Source organism: Leucoraja erinacea, chromosome 14 (assembly GCF_028641065.1).
Source record: "Leucoraja erinacea ecotype New England chromosome 14, Leri_hhj_1, whole genome shotgun sequence".
NCBI lineage: Eukaryota > Metazoa > Chordata > Chondrichthyes > Rajiformes > Rajidae > Leucoraja > Leucoraja erinaceus.
This window is the reverse complement of record NC_073390.1, coordinates 43,133,258-43,149,415: the sequence shown is the minus strand read 5'-3', so window position 1 is coordinate 43,149,415 and position 16,158 is coordinate 43,133,258. Positions and strand designations below refer to the sequence as shown.

At 38.6% G+C, this 16,158-nt stretch overlaps 1 long non-coding RNA gene across 1 annotated transcript in view; it reads left to right on the top strand.

Moving 5' to 3' along the window:
• Positions 1–16,158, top strand: part of LOC129703645 (uncharacterized) — a 54,236-nt gene that overhangs the window by 13,385 nt on the left and 24,693 nt on the right. The window contains exon 2 of the long non-coding RNA XR_008724599.1: positions 6,952–7,014. This is a non-coding gene — a long non-coding RNA (uncharacterized LOC129703645). The remainder of the gene's footprint in view (positions 1–6,951; positions 7,015–16,158) is intronic.

Here is a 16,158-nt window from a genome sequence, read left to right as displayed (position 1 = left end):
AAATCGTGAATGCCATTATGTTAATCCCTTTGTTCAGATGGATGGAGATCCTGTAAGGAAAATCATGGATTGCTGCTTGATGTCCTGTTTTATTTTTCATTGTGATTGTGTCCAGTGTAACACGGAAACATGGCACAACACAGTTGAATTTCTAAGTAGTCAAATTCTAAGATAATTTCACGAGGAGGTGAGAAAGCTGTTTCTTCTGGCTCAAGACCAGAACAAAGATCTTCAGGAATGGAAAATACATGCGTATAAATGTCTGAAAGCAGAAATTAGCCAAGGGAATCTTTTTGTTGTAATCCAGATGAATTATAGTGGAGTTCTGGAGAGAGTACTTTAGATGTGTTTCTGAAATTAATTATTTGAAATATGTATGACATCTGAACTAGCAATGTCTTCTTTAAATACAGTCAAGAAAATTATTATTGTCTCTTTTTATTAACGCAAGGATAATAGTCTGAAATAAATGTTGAATATGGGAAATACTATTGCTCACAATTTGTCATTTATTACATGTATAACTTTTCATAAAGGGTACAATGAATTTTGTTCATGTTGACAGGTTTATCACGAGCATTAAATGCCCCAAGCTGATGAGAATCAAAGCGTAAAATTAATTCTCTCTTTGAGAGAAGTTTGCCTCTGCCAGCAGAGATGTTTGTGGTTATTTAAGGTCCATCGTCAGCTTCAGGACGTTGCTGCTGAAGTTTCTCAAAGCATTTGCTTAGCTCCAACCACCTTCAAGTAGTTTGCTTTGTTCTGAATGCAGTTGTATCTGAGGATTATTGGAACTGCTCATATCCAACATGTGAAGGGTTTTCTGTCACACTTTCATTTCCACAAATGAAACTTCTGGGTAAGCATGCTGAAAGTTCTGGATAATATTTAAGTAAGTGGCAGATAACATTCAATGAAAAGCAATGATCATCTCCTGAAAGGTGGAATGTGACGTTAGTATTAGTTGTCAAGGGCTTAATTGGCTGTCAAGGGCTTAATTGTGTTCCATCTATCAACATTAAGTGGGCTGCCACGAATCTGTAACTTGGTTATACATGTATAAAAGTACCTGTATTGAGTAACTCAATTCCTGATTCCTCCAAATAGAGAGAGAGAGAGAGAGAGAGAGTCGTAGTCAGTGTGGAAACATGCCCTATGGTCCTACTTGCCCACGCAGGCCAACATGTCCTAGCTACACTAGTCCCATCTGACTGCGTTTGGCCTGTATCCCTCAAAACCTGTCCTATCCATGTACCTGTCTAAATTATTCTTAAATTTTGGGATAATCCCTGCCTCAACTTCCTCCTCTGGCAGCTTGTTCCATACTCCCACCACCCTCTGTGTGAAAATATTTCCATTGTTTATTTCCAAGGCAAACCTGAGCTGTGACAGAATATGCTCCACTTGCTGAATAAGAGCAGTGCCAATAACCCTCACATCCAACCGCTTTCAGAATAAGATAACATGTTTAATTCTCATTCTTCATATTAGTTTTGTAAAACACTTTGTTTGTAGATCTTCAGTTTAGTGCCAACCATTTGCCAAGGCTAGTGTATTAAGAACAACTGCATTGAAATGAATGAGGTCACCAACCTGAATGGGGAAAACAATTTTTTTTGCTCTATTTGTATTCATTGTAATGTTTTAAATTAATTCTGTCGGTTTAAAGTTATTTTTAAATTCATTTTTAATTATTTAATTCTATTTAATCTGTTTTTAATTGTCTCTGATAGCAGACATCTGGAAACATTTGAAAAGGCCTTTGACAGCATTAGCTGAGGCCTATTTGCAGCTAGTAGATTGTTTTTTTTTCTTTCAATTTTCTGCTTTTTTTCAGTTGTGTTTGTTGGTTAATCAACTAATTAACTATCTCACATTCACACAACTCACTATGGTTATTTTATTTTCTCTTGCTCTAAGCTGCATCAATACCAATTTTGAGATTTGATGCTGAAGGAGGGCATGCTTGTTTTTCAGTTCAAATAATGGAATTTTATTTTAATTAATCTTTTCATCAGTTGGATGTGAACATCTAACTTCTAGCATTTCTGTCCTGGTTTCATATGACCAAAATTTGAATCAACTAAAATGTGTCCTGGATGTAGGAAATTATTTGAATGTGTTCTTTCTGACACTACAAGGAACAGTAACCTCAGGGCACCAAAACAAATGCAATGCATTTGCAGTATGAAATGTTAGAACCTCAGATTGGAGGGGAGGCAACGTGGTAGGTGGTGGATGTATATGAAGAATCTAAGTGGTAGTCAAAATACAACAAAATACAAGGCTGTGAATCAAGGTTTTCCTCTGCTATGGTAGGTATGTTACAAAACCTACCTGAATCGTGTCTGAGCATCTGCCCTACCCCGTGTGCGCGATTTTGGCGCTGTTTAGAGGGGGCGGGTTTAAAACGCGATTTTTACTAGGCTGTTCCAATCGAAAATGTTCAGCCTAGTAAATCATTAACGGAAAATCGCTGAAAGACCCCGTCGCAAAAGGTATTATTAGTTTTTATGGCCTTGTATAATATTTATAGTAGTTTAAAAATCACTCTCTCAATCCGCAACCTCTCGCAGCCCCAGGGTATTATAAAGCAAACAATTAAAGGTATGTACCTTATTTTTACATTAAATAGGGCTTGTATATAACCCTGTATATAAAGTTTTCTATAGCGAGTAGTTCATTTTGGGCTCTTTACATCCCGCAGTATTTTTCTGGGCATTTGAGGGCGTTCACAGGAACCCACTAGAAAGCCGATTTAAATGGACTTTAATTTGCAGCAATTGAACACTAAATTCCTTCCATTTGGCCTATAAATTGATGTAAATGAGATTTAAAAATCATGTTTTATTGTGAATTATTTGTGAATATTATTTGGACACTTGGGCTATTTAAAAATGTTAATCATTTATTAAGAAATGGATAGATGTTTAGATCTAATAATTGAAGTTTGAAATTAGCTACAATTGGGTAACTAACTAATTATATGCTTTAATTTCAGGTCATCCAAGTAAGATTATTTTATATTTGTTTCAGAATGCTTCAATCTATGATAACTGAAAATTTCATTCAGTTCTCTTAATTTTTAAGAAGGTTATGGGCTTTTGACTGTCCACGATCACAGCTTTTTTGTTATGTCCATAGAAAATCAATAGGGAACAAGATGCTAATTTCCGAGTATGAAAATGGCCATAACTTTTTTATTACTTGAGATATGAAAGTGAATTAGGTGTCAAATTAAACTTATTGTTATGCTTTATCTGATGGGATAAATTGCAGACTTGATTTTTTAAATCTCAAAATTTTGTAACATTGCTACTATGTGCTCTTTGGCCAAGAAGACAATGGATAGGTCAGGTATGTTTTCACATGACTTATGAAGTGTGATTTTTAGGAAATGTACAAGAGGAGCTACAATGGATTTTCCTCCAATTCATAACTCTCAATGTCATATTTCTACCTCCTATAGATAACTCAACTGAGAGCAGTTAGACTGATAATGCATCTGAAGTTTGATCGAATTTGTAGCTGTAAACAGATTTATAAAGTTCAGAAGTAATACATAATCTGCTTGAAAGCAAACTCCTTTACTTTAGTTGATTACACAGTACATTAACTTCACTACATCGAGATATATTTTCAGTGTAACATTAAAATGCTCTACATTGGTTTTGTCTTTTATTTAGCCATAGAGCCATTGAGTTGTATAGCACAGGTGTGCCTTTCGTCCAGGCTGACCTTTTGCCATTCTACACTAATTTGCTGATATCCCGCCAGCCTTGCCTATTTGAACGTCTATCGCAAGGTGCTTCACCAGCACCTCTGGCAGCATTTTTTATACCTCTCATATCACTCTTAAAAGTCCAAACAAAACTCTGCCCTCTTGTTTTCATAGACTGAGCATTGGAAAAATATTTTGACTCTTTCCTAATACTTCTCTTTCCTTATACTTCTTTCACTTCGAAGGTAGACAAAAGTGCTGGAGAAACTCAGTGGGTGAGGCAGCATCGATGGAGCAAAGGAATAGGTGACTTTTGGGTCGAGACCCTTCTTCAGACTGATGTGGGGGTGGGGGGGGGAGGGAAGAGGAAAGGGAGAGGCGGAGACAGTGGGCTGTGGGAGAGCTGGGAAGGGGAGGAGAAAGAGGGAGAACGCAAAGACTACCTGAAATTGGAGAAGTCGATGTACATACCGCTGGGGTGTAAACTACCCAAGTGAAATATGAGGAGCTGCTCCTCCAATTTGCAGTGGGAGTCACTCTGGCCGTTGAGGAGACCCGGGACAGAAAGGTCGGATTCGGAATGGGAGGGGGAGTTGATGTGCTGAGCCACGGGGAGATCAGGTTGGTTATTGCAAACTGAGCGGAGGTGTTAGGCGAAGCGATCGCCAAGCCTACGCTTGGTCTCACTGATGTAGAGCAGCTGACACCTAGAGCAGTGGATGCAATAGATGAGGTTGGAGGAGGTGCAGGTGAACCTCTGCCGCACCTGGAAAGACTGCTTGGGTCCTTGGATGGAGTCAAGGGGGGAGGTAAAGCGACAAGTGTAGCATTTCCTGCAGTTGCAAGGGAAAGTACCAGGGGAGGGTGTGATTTGGGTGGGAAGGGGCGAATTGACCAGGGAGTTACTGATGGAGTAACTCTGCGGAAAGCCGAAAGGGGAGGAGATGGGAAGATGTGGCCAGAGGTGGGATCCCGTTGGATTATCTGTTGTATGTGATGGTTGGTAGGGTGGAAGGTGAGGACAAGGGGGACTCTGCCCTTGTTAGCCTCATCTACAGTCGAAGAGGTGAACCCCTGTTCCCTAAAGAATGAGGACATCTGCGATGCCCTGGTTTGGAACACCTCATCTCACCTAACAAAGGGACAGCCAGCAATGTTAAGGCCGCAGTGCCCAATCAATGTTAAGGCCGCAGTGCGGATGGAGAAACGATACGGAAAAAGTTGCATCTCCGTCGAGGGAAGGGATAAAAACAGTTTGCTCAACCCTTCCACACCCCCACTGGGGCCCCACATAATACAAAAATTAAAGATACACTAAAACATACAAGTAAAAACAGACTAAAACCAACAAAAGAGGAAAGGGACGAGATAGGCTGTGGAGAGGCTGCCTTATAGTGGCATTCTAAGACATTGTTGCCTGTTAACTTCTCTGATAATAGACAATAGGTGCAGGAGTAGGCCATTTGGCCCTTCGAGCCCCGGCTCTGCTATTTTTAAGAGCCCTATCTAGCTCTCTCTTGAAAGCATCCAGAGAACCTGCCTTTTATGTGTGTAATTAGTGAGTAAAATTAGCGCACACTGTAATGGGGGTATTGATACGGATAGAGAATTGGTTGGCACAGGAAACAAAGAGTAGGAATAAACTGGTCCTTGTCAGAATGCCAGGCAGTGGCGAGTGGAGTTCCACAAGGTTCGGTGCTGGCGCCGCAACTATTTACAATATATATTAATGATTTATGAAGGAATTAAAAGTAACACTAGCAAATTTGCAGATGACACAAAGATGGGTGGCAGTGTGAACTGCAATGAGGATGCTAGGAGGTTGCAGGGTGACTTGGACAGGTTGGGTGAGTGGGCAGATGCAGTATAATGTAAATAAATGTGAGGCTATCCATTTTGGCGGAAAGAACAAGGAGGCAGATTATTATCTCAGTGGTGTCAGATTAGGAAAAAGGGAAATGCAACGGGACCTGAGTGTCCTTGTACACCAGTCACTGAAAGTAAACATGCAGGCACAGCAGGCAGTGAAGAAATCTAATGGCATGTTGGCCTTCATAACGAGAGGATTTGAGCATGGGAGTAAAGAGGTCCTTCTGCAGTTGTACAGGGCCCTGGTGAGACCATATCTGGAGTATTGTGTACAGTTTTGGTCTCCTAATTTGAGGAAGGACATCCTTACTATTGAGACAGTGTGGCGTAGGTTCATAGGGTCAATCCCTGGGATGGCGGGACTGTCACATGAGGAAAGATTGGGCTCGTATTCACTGGAATTTAGGATGAGAGGGGATCTTATAGAAACGTGTAAAATTATAAAAGGACTGGATAAGCTGGATGCAGGAAAAATGTTATGAAGGGGAGGCCATTTAAAAGTGAGATGAGAACCCAGAGAGTTGTGAATTTGTGGAATTCTCTGCCACAGAAGGCATTAGAGGCCAATTCACTGGATGAATTTAAAAGAGAAAAGATGAATTTAGATAGAGCTCCAGGGGCTAGCTGAATCATGGGATATGGGGAGATGGCAGGCACTGGTTACTGATTGTGGATAATCAGCCATGATCACAATGATCTCGAAGGGCCAAATGCCCTCCTCCTACACCTATTTCTCTATGTTTATTGCATTTAGTTCATTTCAGTATAGTTTATTGTCGCGTGTACCGGGGTACAGTAAAAAGCTTTTGCTGATAAAATGCATAAAATTATTTAAATAACAACATTTAATGGTTAAAGCTATAAGGATTTAATTCTCTGAATAACTGCATCAAAATGATAGAAAATAAACATAGAAACATAGAAAATAGGTGCAGGAGGAGGCCATTCGGTCCTTCGAGCCAGCACCACCATTCATTGTGATCAAGGCTGATCGTCCCCAATCAATAAATAGAAACATAAAAAATAGGAATGAAGCCAGTACTCAATGAGTTAATTTGGCTTTGTCTGGTGATAATCCTTGCTGAATTATCAGGTTATACGGGTGAAAGTGAAGGCTTTGATTTTTGTTGGTAGAAAGTATTAGATGGTGGTCCTAATGCAGAATCTCATTAAAGAACCTGTCAGGACTTGTCCACTTCGTCATCACCTGGGTTATCCTGCAAGAGGCAACTGTCGCTTCTTGTCAGTGCATTATAAAAGAGGCATTTACAAATAAATGAAAAATGTCACATTTGATATCAGTCTTTAAAGCTTATCGTATGTCAACTTTGCCACAAACTGCCCCTGTTGCTCTATTACAGGTTTTGCCGTCTTCAGCAGTCAATAGTTTTAGGATGGGTGGAGTCTCCTCCATTTTATTAGAGGTAAGCACCATAAGAATTGACTATATTGAAATACCAGAATTGTTTGAATTGCTGCTTCTATTGCCAACAAAAAACAGTAGGAGCTTCGTGCGAATGGTATGGTAATGCTAAAATCTGAAAGAAGTTACGGCAAAGATGTGTTTTTTTAAATGGATTCAATTCCAAAAAGTAATCTATAAAAGTAATTTATAAACAAGTACAATGGTGGACTTGATTGCTTGTACAGTATTGTTCTACTTTAACATAGCTTTTCCTTTATATTCATCCCTTCCAAAAGCAGAGCTTCCAAAGGCACTTCACTCATTTCTCTTTTCAAGTGCCTTATCTTAGACCGATATGTTTGAGATCTCACATGCCTATTAGTTACGCAGAAAATAACGGCTTTTAATGAATATGTTGATCTGAAGAAGGGTTTAAATTCTCAGTCATAATATTTTCTGGCATGGTTAATTTGCACCAATTTCAGTAACTATTGATTTGCACATAGTGAGCTTTATGTATATTTATACATGTGAATACCATGCAGTGCGATGAGAGTAGGGCAACATATCCAGTTTTTATTTGAAAATAATGTGGTTCATCCACTTGCATTTATGTGGACTGTGGAAATACCATTCTTGTAAATTGTACCTCAGTCTTCTGTAATAAAAAAGGCAATATTCCAAATCATTGCAATTATCACAAACAATGATGCTTAAATATTTGCTTTTCTTTAGTTGCATTCTTAAAATATTACTGTTTCCCAGGCTTAAGCATTATGTTTGCCTTGGCTCAGATTTGCTTGTGGTGTCCAATGAAACATTATCTAAATTCAAATTGAATTCCAAAATGCCTTTAAATGGATTTTACTTGCAACACTAGAGAATTTAATTTTAAGGAGGTTCCAGAAATTGAGGGATGACCAGCAGTTTGGTTGAATCATCTGTCTTCTCCAGAGATGATGCCTGAACTGTAGAGTTACTGCTGCGCGTAATGGCTTTTTTTGGTTGAATCGTTCGTTGGTATTGACCAAAGAACAATGATGAGCAGAACATGGTGCAATAAATAATACAGCAAAATTTTGCAGGTACCTGTAATGATAAAATGGTTTAGAAAGAGTAGGCAATATGGACATTTTGGATACACATATTGTGCTGATAGTTGAAAAGTGACCATCAAATATAATTAAAAGTCTCATCTTTACCACTTCCTATCTGCGCTGTATATTAATTTTAGAAAAATGCTACCATATATCGCTATGATTTTTGGCCATCTTACAGTCCTCTTCCACTGAGCAGGCCCCGAGGATTTTTCCCATCGATGAAAAATAAAAAAGTTATGAGTGTTTAAAAAACCTTGAGATCCTCTCGCCTGTCAATCACCGCGATGAAGGTAACACCCCTTCCCGGGGAGGTGGTGGGGGGCAGGACTATAAAACCCCGGATGCCTGAACATGACTCAGTCACTCTGCAAGATCGCGATAGAGAGGCCACGACTCAATCTAGGCTGTGAATCAACTGAACTGTGAGTCTGCAATGTACTTGCAATAAATGATTTGTCAGCCCTTAATGAAAATGAAATGAGTTGTTTGGCCTGCCTGTGCTTGAAACTGCAATTGAATTGAAATGAAAATGCAATGACCTGTTGTATAATATGCTGTAGTTCGTAACAGATAGGTAAATAAATTACAATTTCTAGCAATAGACCAAGTCTTTATGGAGAAGATCAGTTGCTAGCTGGTACATTGGCATATCATAATCAGTAGCATCATCATACTCCTCAGATTGTAACCAATAAGCAACTCTGTACACCTTGTTTTTCCTCAACGTTTCAATTTTGGCATTGTAAACTACAAGTTTTTGCTCTTCAAACCACACATGACATGCCTTTCTGCCCACTAATTTCCCATTAACAATGTCCTGTAGATTCCATTTCTTAAGAAAAGGATTAAAAAAAAAAATAGCCTAAGTATCCAAATAACAAACTAATCCCATTCACACAAGAATTCACAATATAACATGATTTTTAAATCTCACTGTCATGAATTTATTTCCCAGGTAGAAGGAATTTAATGTTTAATTCCCAAAAATTAATCTAGAAACATCCACCCAAAATATAATCAAATTATTGTTTTTTGCACAATACATGCGACTCAAACTGTTGTGAATATTTAGTTTAAAAATAATGATCATGGAGAGAGAGAATAAGACAAAATATAGACTATTTGGATGGCTAATCTCCCCAAAAAATGGGCATTTTAATCATCTTGCTTCTGGAACGCGAACGATTGGAACGTTGCATTTGCGGTGAATTTGAACCCCATATCGGCAGGAAAAACACTGCTGGTTCGTATGGGGCTCAAATCACATTTTCGCAACGTAAAATTAGATTAAAGCCATCCCAAGAAGCAAGATTATATGTAAAATATCCGACTTGCACTTTGTTTCGTCCCGTTCTTGCGATCCATCACGTTGTAGGCGTTGAGGGCATTCAAAGTCACTTTTTATTTTAATCCAAATATTAAATTGTCCAGCGTTTAAAAAATGTATTTTTTAATATAGCGTGAATGGGTGGCGGATCGATTATTCTTCAGCAGCTAGCAGCCCGAGGAAGTCTGCCTCCGATGGGCAGTACAAAACGGCATTGTAGCATCGCTACTAATATTTGTAGGTTCTGATGGTCTTACTTACTTAGACTTCTTTCCTCACACACTGTTGAGTGCATTGGGCAGCAAGCTTTCGTCATTCTGTTTGGTCATGTGCGACGTGATGGTCAGGGCACACAATTCACATACCTGATATCAGACCTTTGAAACTGATACAATGCTGAGGTCTGCAATGAGAAGTGATCATAGGATGGACTAGGTTACAAAGTTAGAGAGACAAAATAAGTTGATAATATCATGTTGATAATTTAGAGTTGTGATGATTGGGATTTCTAATAGGCTGTGGGCCGAGCATCGAAAATGTGTCAAGAAATCAACTTTCGTGACCCATGTCTCGGAGCTACATGAAATTCTGCACAGATTTATATCAAATATAATTGAGAAGGAAGTCATAACTCGTCAATGCCAAAAGTTGCACATTAATTAATTAAACTAATTAGAAAATGAGATTGAAAAAGTGAACGTCATCTAGTGTCCAATGCCCATATTACACCATGGGGAGCCTATTTCTGTTGCCGTCTATTTAAACCAAATATTATTATCCTATATATATATATATATATATATATATATATATATATATATATATATAATGTGTATATGACTAATCATATATAATTATGTATAAATATATTATATAAAAATAATATAATCAATATTAAAAAAAATGTTTTAATTGTTTTTAGTAGAAGCGTAAACACATAATAGCATCACGGTTTGTTTATCAATTACATTCATACAAAGCTTCTGTTCTTTATAGAATTTTTTAAAAGATAGAACTGAAAAGAATGATCTATAAACCAATAGAAGGGAAGAGATAAAGAGAAAAAAAAGGAGAGAAAGAAAAAACGAAAAAAAACAAACAAACAAAATTACCAATAACAGTTTTGGAGATATTGTGGCATCAGCCTATACACGAGCCACTTATGCTCGAACCCTCGACAGGAGGTATGAGGGCAGGCACGTGACGTTATGGGCTAGAGGGAGTGTCCTGGTACTTAAGGTCATCTCACCTCGAGACCTTAAGGAGTCAACCGGTAGCTGAGCCCGAGTGAACAACCTCGCTCAGCTACAGCAACACTGTTATTATAGTTAGTGCACCAACCTAACGTGTCACCACTGAATAAACGACTGTTTGAACCGGCCTGACGTCTCACCTTTATTCACCACGTTTGGTGCCGCTACAATATGTCCATAGATTGTAAGACGTAGTTATTCATCCAATCCTGAGCTTGGGTTTCAGTCCAGCTTCTGTGTTGAACCAGTTTACCTCTTTAAAAAATCAATAAATGGAGACCATATTCTAACAAATAATTCTGGTTTGTCAATTAAAACAAATCTAATTTTTTCCAAGTGTAAAGTCTCAGACATTTCTGTAATCCACATTTTAATTGTGGGGGTTGTTGGATTTTTCTGAAATCTTAGTATTCATTTTTCCCCAGTAATTATACTGTAATTAAGAACATTTCTTTGATTTGTTGTAAGTTTTATACTTTGTTCTGATATTCCCAATATTATTAACTTTGGATTGGAATCCAGTTGAATTGGTCGGGTGGCCAGAAGGCCCGACAGCCCGACCGATCCTCCACAGCGTCCATCGGCCTACCGACTAGCCCGAATGACAGACTGACCAACTGACCCTGACCCTGACCCTGACCCTGACCCTAGCCCTAGCTCTACATTTGTTATATATCATTTTTATTTAACAGTACACATCATAAATTTATAAAGATAAATCAATTGAAAAACAAAATGATCAGCAAGGTTAGCATTACCTTTATTTCTTGGAAACCTTGCTATTGTTTTGATGTAATGTAGAGGCAGCCATGATCCCAGGGTCCTCGCTGCCTAGTGACCATAAAACAAAGTGCGGGATTGGTCAATTTGTGCCCGACCTCAATGTCAAACGTGCATTGATTGGACAATTACTACTCTGAAAATTGGAAGTTTTTGTCATATTTTTAAAAAATGTGCAGGTTTTGTTCTTGACGAGTTTCAGGTATGATTTATATAATATGATTTATATAATATTTTCGAACGAATGAAAAAGCTCCTCGGCCCACAGCCTATAACAGAAAATAAATAGTAAACTTTGTTGCATCTGTACTTATGAAAAAAAGACTATCTTTTAATTGTAGTCAGTTGATGTGAAAGGCGGAATATTTATCTCTCATTCTGTAGTTTATACAATAATTAGTGGTGCAACTAAGATATGCAGATATGCATCATCATTAACTCCAGCCATTAAACATAAATAATGAGATTAACACAATACAATTATATTGAAGCCCTATTGTTTCCAACCCATTCTGAGATGCTTTGTACAGAATTTGTTGATTTTTCTTTTCAACGCCTAATTATATTTTAATTTAATGAAGATTTATTTTCAGTTTCAAACTAAGCAATAATTAGTACCACTGGCAAATCATCTCTGTAAATTAATTTATGCAGCCAAATTTGAATGGAAAATATTCAGGCTATTCTCTAAATGGGGAAAGGATTCAGAAATCTGAGGTGCAGAGGGACTTGGGAGTGCTGGTGCAAAATTCCCAAAAGTGTAATTTGCAGGTTGAATCGGTAGTAGGGAAGGCAAATGCAATGTTAGCATTCATTTTGAAAGAACTAGAATAAAAAAAACAGGGATGTAATGCTGAGGCTTAATAAAACACTGGTCAGACCACGTTTGGGGTATTGTGAGCAGTTTATGGGCCCCATATCTGAGGAGGGATGTGCTGGCATTGGAGAGGGTTCAGCTGAATTGAAAATATCACTCCACCATAACCAAAATCATAATTGATTGGTATGTGGACTATATTTCTAGTGGCTGACATGATCTTCTAATCTGTGGTGGTCGTCTAAAACCATCTGAGTGGGAAGGCGGAGGTTTTAATAGTGCAGTAGTCCTTCAATATTTCAATGTTAGCTGAAATTTTGTGGTTAACTCGCAAGTTAACGGGCTTTGCATCACATTTTTAAAGATTAGAAGTGAAAATTAGCACGTAGCCATGACTAAGAGATGTTATGTTTTAATTACTGTTGCCATTGCATGTGACTGCAATTGAGTCATTGTTCAAACAACTATCGTGTCAACTCAGTGGGACTTTCATACTTGCTGAAATTTAGTATTCAATTGAAAATATTCTGAGAAGTTTTACCAAAGTGACAAGATACGTTCCCCCATTCTGTTTGTGGACTGTGTAGAAATAAATGATCCTAATTTAAAATTGTGATATTAATGCTGAAATTGGTCTAGGGTGAGCAACAAGTGTGATAGAGGAAGATTCGGGTAGGATTTCGGTTTTGTGTTATTGTCCAGTGATATTGGTTGGAAGATGACTGTGTATAAAGTGAGAATGGAATGGGGATTGGCTAAGTTCTCCCTCCATTTAAATAACATACTATTGTTTTCTCTTTAATAATAAAAAATGGAAACTGATGTTTTGGGCCATTTTGATGGAGTTAGCAGAGCAAAGTAGTTGGTGCAGCAGTGGTCAGTGACCATTATCAGCCCAGATTACATGGGCTTCCTTGCAGTTGCACAATTGGACAGTAAAATGATCTACCAAGTGGCAGTGCTTGGACCAGGGTGTTGCTTGTCCCTTTGATGCACCAGTGTGTTTGTTATGATGTACATGAATTTTGTCGGGCGAAGACTGCATTGGCGTTAGCTTTCCCCATATCTTGTAATCACACCTTATCTCGGGTGCTATTTCTTCTCCAGAATATAGTTGTTCAGGAGGATCAATTTCTCTTACTTTAGTGATAGGGAGTAGAATTCTGTTTTCATTCTTGGCCTCGCCTAAAGTTTCTAGGGTTGGAATATATGCACTGATAACTGCAATGTTTTGATTCTGTTTAGAATGAACCAAAGGTTTAGTTTTGTGGGAGAGTTGCTCATTTTGAGAAGGTGGAATTCTGATTCTGGTTTGCCTCACCTGGAGAAGGAGTTCTTTAAAACTGCTCTCTCCTGCCTATCATGTCTCGCTTATTATGGCGATGTTCTTGTTTGAAATCCTTACCCATGAGAAAAGAGCGTTCATGACTCGAGTTATTGGGATTGTTAAGGATCCAGTTGAAGATCTAAAAGTGATGAAGAGCTTCTGCAACTTTAGATACTTCATATGGATAGAGGGTGACGATCCAGACACCTTCTTCAAAAAAGTATTCAAAAGACTGACTCAAAGTTATGAGTAGAATACAAAGTACTGGATTAACTCAGTGGATCAGACTGCTTATCTAGGGGACATAGACAGGTGATGTTTCGAGTCGGGACAGTCGGATTGTAGATGCCTGACCCGCTAAGTTACTCAAGCAATTTGTGTTAGAACATAGAATAAAAAACTTAGAACAGTACAGCACAAGAACAGGCCCTTTACTGTGAGAGAATGATGCCAAGACCAATTCTTACTTGCCTGAACATAATCTATATCCCTCCATTCACAACATGTTCATATGCCTATTGAAAGGTCTCTTAAATGCCACTATTGTGTCTGCCTCAGCCACCTCCCCCGATAGCGTGTTCCAGGCGCTCGCCACCCTCTGTAAAAAAAAAACTCGTCCCGCGCATCTCCTTTAAACTTTGCTCCTCTCACGTTAAAGCTATGTCCTCTAGGATGGATGAATCCATCCTGCGAAAAAGGGTCTGACATCATGCCTATGTTCGGCACCTGCAGTTCCTTGTGTCTCAAAACTATGAGTACTGTTCTTTCCGCAATCAGCGTGACCTCTGCACTTACCAGAAATTATGCAATCAGCGTGACCTCTGCACTCACCGGAATTTACGCGATAATCGCGACCTGTCCACTAAGCGGAAGTCACAAAATGAGCGGGACTTTTGGACTAAACACAGTCGGACGTCATAAAGTATTTATTCCTTCCAAACACAGTCGGACCCAATAAAGCATTTATTACTTCCAAACACAGTCGGACCTATTAAAGCATTTATTCCTTCCAAACACAGTCGGACCTAATAAAACATTGCAGTTTCAAGCACAGGCAGGGCAGCAGGCCAAACAACACATGGCATTGTCATTTCATTTCATTTCCAATAAAACATTGCACTTTCAAGCACAGGCAGGGCATCAGACCAAACAACTCATGGCATTGTCATTAAGGGCTGACAAATCATTTATTGCAAATACATTGTTGATTCGCTGCTTAGAATGACAGTCAGTTGATTCACAGCTTAGAATGACAGTCATGGCCTCTCCCTCGCGATTTTGCAGAGTGACCGACTCACATCCAGGCATCTGGGGTTTTATAGTCTTGTCCCCCCCCGGAAGGGGCGTTACCTTCATCACGGTGATTGACAGGCGAGAGGACCAATCAGCTGATCTCAAGGTTTTTTAAACACTCATAACTTTTTTATTTTTCATCGATGGGAAAAATCCTCAAGGCTGGCTCAGCAGAGGTGGACTGTGAGTAAGATGGCCAAAAATCACAGGGATACAGGGTAGCGTTTTTTCTAAAATCAATATACAGCGCAGACAGGAAGTGGTCAAGATGAGACATTTAATTATATAGATGATGAAATGACTAGTGGAACAAGAAAAATAATCAGGAGGGAGGTTTTAGGGCCATCCAGTTTCCTCCATCATTCAATAACATCATAGCCAATTTGGTTAATTCTAATAGATAAACTAATTAGTCGGAGTTTCAATCATCCCGGCGAGAGGGCCTGAACATTGGGCCGCCGTGGCATCGACTGCGGAGGGCTCGAGACCCCGACCACAGGTGAACAACGAGGAAGGAAGATGACTGAACTTTATTGCCTTCCCTCATAGTGGAAACGCTGATTCAGCTGTGTGGGGATGTTCATGTAAAATTCTATTGTGTGTTGTGTTCTTTTTATTCGTATGGCTGTATGGTAACCCAAATTTCACTGTACCAATTGGTTAAGTGACAATAAATGAAAACTTGAACTTGAACTAGTTGAAAACTAGTTAAATATCAAATGAATAGAGATTTTCAACGAATTGGATATATAAAACAAAAATGCTTAACGATGGCATGGCAAGTGATGTGTTATAATAGCTGCAGAGATGGCCGATGCTTCACTGTTGGAGAATGAATCAATCAAGAAATGAGATCTTAGCAAAGTTAATACAATCTTTTTAGAATCTTTCATCTTCAAATAGACTGGGCAAATCAAATTAGTGAAGATAATTTGAAGTATAAATTCATTCAGAATAGCTTCCTGGATCAGTACATTTATTGAAATAACAAGAGAGCAGCCAAGTTTGGACTTTGTTTTTTATGGTGAGACATGATTAGTTAATAATCCCAAAGAAATGAATCTATTGCAGAAAAGTGAGCACATTTAGAGATGTTAATTGCCATTAAAGTATGTAATTAAAATTAATGTAAATGGAAAAAATCAATCAGGCACATTATTGGGAGCCAATTGTAACAATTACCAAAAAACCTTCCCCCCCCCACCTTGTGGACACACTGTCACTGTGGCAACTAGCATAAGATCTAGGAGTGAAACTGACAAAGTA